The following is a 3,210-nucleotide window of genomic DNA, read 5'->3' on the forward strand; positions in this document are numbered from 1 at the left end:
CACAAATAAAACACCATCATTTCCAGAGCTATAGGCTGGAAGATAAATTTGTAGGATTTTAATTAGAAAGCCCACAAAATAAAAGACTATTGTGAAAACATGTTATTATCATGGCTCTGAAGAAGTTTGATAATTGACTCAAAAGGAGAATTAAAAAAAAATAGGCTGCAGGGACACTGAGAATTCCCATTAACGGCCAGGAAAATTAAAGATCTTTCATCAAAGCCGGGGATGACAGCGCTGCATCAATCCATCCTAGCAGCTGGATGGGTCTTTTTTTCCGCAGCAACCCCGGATGAATGCTTATCAGCTCTGCAACAATGAAATACTTGACTTTTATCTCACTACTTAATCTGATTATTTCGTTCTCCCATGGAGGACAACGTTCCTCTATCATGGAGAAAAAGAAAAAAAAAAACTCACCTCCCTTTATGGACTCTACAGATTCCTCTGCGTCTAAAGTGGATTAATCGTACCACTGGTTCTTCCGCTGTCCTGCAACATGCAGCTGTATTACATTTTAATGGTATTATTCCAGCATATGAGTGCAATTAGTTCATCAACAGACAGAGATCATTTTCTGCCATTATTGGGCATCTTCAGGATGCTGGCGCAGCAGAATGTGCCAGACAACTGTAGCAGCAGATGACATTTGCAGTTGCAGATAAGTTGTGGCTGCAGGTGGTTTACCTGAAGAGTCTCAGCTGAGCTTCTGGTAAAACCGCTTTGAGTAAATATTCATGTACAGTGTTAGTCTGTTTTATATTGGTAATTATAAATAGTTGGTTTTATAAATGGTTTCTTAATCATAAACAATACATTTTGACATTATGAATCATTATTTTTATGGACTTTTAATTGCAGATACAGGAAACTGTTTAAGTTCTTGAAGGTACTTTCAGCATAGAATTAAAACATGAGTAGTGCTCTATGAAAGCCATAGTTTTTGACACTTTAAATGCATAAGTGACAAAAAAAATGTAAAATTATTTAAAAAAATTATTTCACTCTGAAAGGAATTAGCATTACATTTAGTCACCTCTTTGGAATATGTATTTGTGCCCATTTTATGCACAATAATCATGAGCACATGTATAATTATGCCGTCATGTTTTTATTTACCTCTGAAGAAATGTGTCTTTCTTTTATGAAAACTGAGTGAAATGGTCGAATGGCTTTTGAGAATGTATTATGGTTGCAAGTAGAACAAATAGACAGAAATAAAATAGAGGTGGGCCGTTTTACAAGTTGTATAAAGGGGGGTAAAAGTGGAGTTTAACATGTTGAATATTCAGATGTGATGCTGTAAATTCGAGGATGTGAACGTGCTTTGATGACAGGCATTGCAGAGGTGACGCATGGTGTGAAAGGAAAATGGTCACATCCCACATGGGAAGTTGACTAGAAATTTAAACCAAACTGCTAAGCATGACAATTGAAGTAACGAGGGTGTGCGGGTTGAGAAAAGCCTCTGTTTTGCAAATTAAATTGATCTAATTAAAGAGAAGGTTTTCTATCCAAGGGAGAAAAATCATAAAGTGAAAATTTAGTGGGATTTATCTGTTCATAGTGATGCTCAAAGTCTCATTTATTAATGAAACTTAAACTGAAATGCAGAAATACCAAAAACCCCATGCATGATCTGGCAAAGGAGTGCGAACGAGGATTTTGGCAGAGAGCGAAGAAAACCATGGCTTTGAATAAACAGACGGCTAATTGACTGAAACACAAAGAGCTGAGTAATTGTACATTAAAACCTGGTGTACTGTGAAAACAGAACTGATCACGAAAAATTATGACAAACAAGAATGCCAAACAAAAAGCAAAGAAAAGCATAAATCCTTTGAAAATTGTAACAACTACATGCATTGATGAGACCATAAAGCAAAAAAAAACATGTTAAGGTTTTACGTACAGCCACAGTAAAGCAGCTATGTTTATGTGCATCATTTGTTGCCCTGTCACTATATGGTTTCAAGATTAAAAATAGAATTGATTTTGTAATTGTGGTTGTTTGTCTCAGTGTGTGGTTAATATGGAAAATGTTACGGCGTCTTTTAACAACAGTTTATTTTCCATTTAACGAGCAGCATTTTGATTGCATTCAAATATCAAACAGAATTATATATGATTCCATGTTTTCTCCAGATACTCTCAGCTTTATAATAATCCTTTACTCACACTGGTCTAGCAGAAGACGTCCACCCCATCCGCTGGAATGTCTGTACTAGCAGAGGATGCAGGAGGTGAAGGGAAGCTCCAACAAGCTGGAAGAGAGAATTCATTCATTCAAATGTTGAGGGTGCATAATGGCAGGAAGGCAGCACTAATAGGAGGGTCTCCAAGGTCGCCAGAATCGTTTGATGATCCACCAATTTCAGAGTGACGCTCTCTTGCCCCTAGGCTGCCGTCCTACTGCCACTGTCTGATTGTTAGGAATCGTATGGTAGCAGCTCGGGCCCAGCGATGACCAGACATCAAGCTGGCGATCCCGTGGGTACAAATGGGGAGAGGGCATTGATGCTGCTCAAACCTGATCACAGCATTGAAAGCACCACAGCGACTCTGAGACCTGTGTATTGACAGATTCCAGTAGATGGAGGGAAGAATACAAAGAAGACACAACATTATGCTTTCTTGGGAGGCATGTTGTCTAAAAATGTATAAATTGAAAGATTATAATGTGTGATGAAAATGGCCTGGCTGACACCTGTCAGCCACCGTCTACATTCATGACCACGCCAACAATTTTCAATAAAGTTGGGCTCCTTCAGCTCAGTTTACTTCCTTTAGCTCTCCTTCAGTTAGTATTTATACTGAATTTCCTGTTGAGTTTCTCTTTTTAAACACCTTTATAAATGTACTCTCCTTTTAACTTGTGTTCTTTGGTGCTAACCAAGAGACAAGATTAGACAACATAATTTTAAGTGAAGTCAAAATTTTACTTTTAGAAATGAGAAATGCAAAAAATGTTATTTTTTTCAAGACATTGATTTAAAAAAAACGTTTTTTATTATTTTAGTAACCTTTATTTAACCAGGTAAAAACCATTGAAATCAAGATCTCTTTTGAAGGGTGACCTTGCCAAGAGGTCAGCAGGACACATCACAAAACTTAATAACTATATAAAACTAGATTTGCAATTCCTGAAGAAATTGCGTCTGATTGCTGAAAGCAATAGCGCTTTGAAGCATTTTACAGCCGCAAGTG

General features: G+C 37.2%; 1 long non-coding RNA gene across 1 annotated transcript; it reads right to left on the bottom strand.

Annotated features, from left to right (window-relative positions):
* Positions 1–676, bottom strand: LOC118599110. The gene is made up of 2 exons (XR_004948399.1): positions 424–676; positions 1–312 (listed from the first exon to the last, which is right to left on the bottom strand). It is a non-coding gene; the product is annotated as an uncharacterized LOC118599110 (long non-coding RNA).
* Between the last annotated feature and the right edge of the window lie 2,534 nt (positions 677–3,210).

The sequence above is a fragment of the Oryzias melastigma genome, linkage group LG9 (assembly GCF_002922805.2).
Source record: "Oryzias melastigma strain HK-1 linkage group LG9, ASM292280v2, whole genome shotgun sequence".
Taxonomy (NCBI): Eukaryota; Metazoa; Chordata; class Actinopteri; order Beloniformes; family Adrianichthyidae; genus Oryzias; species Oryzias melastigma.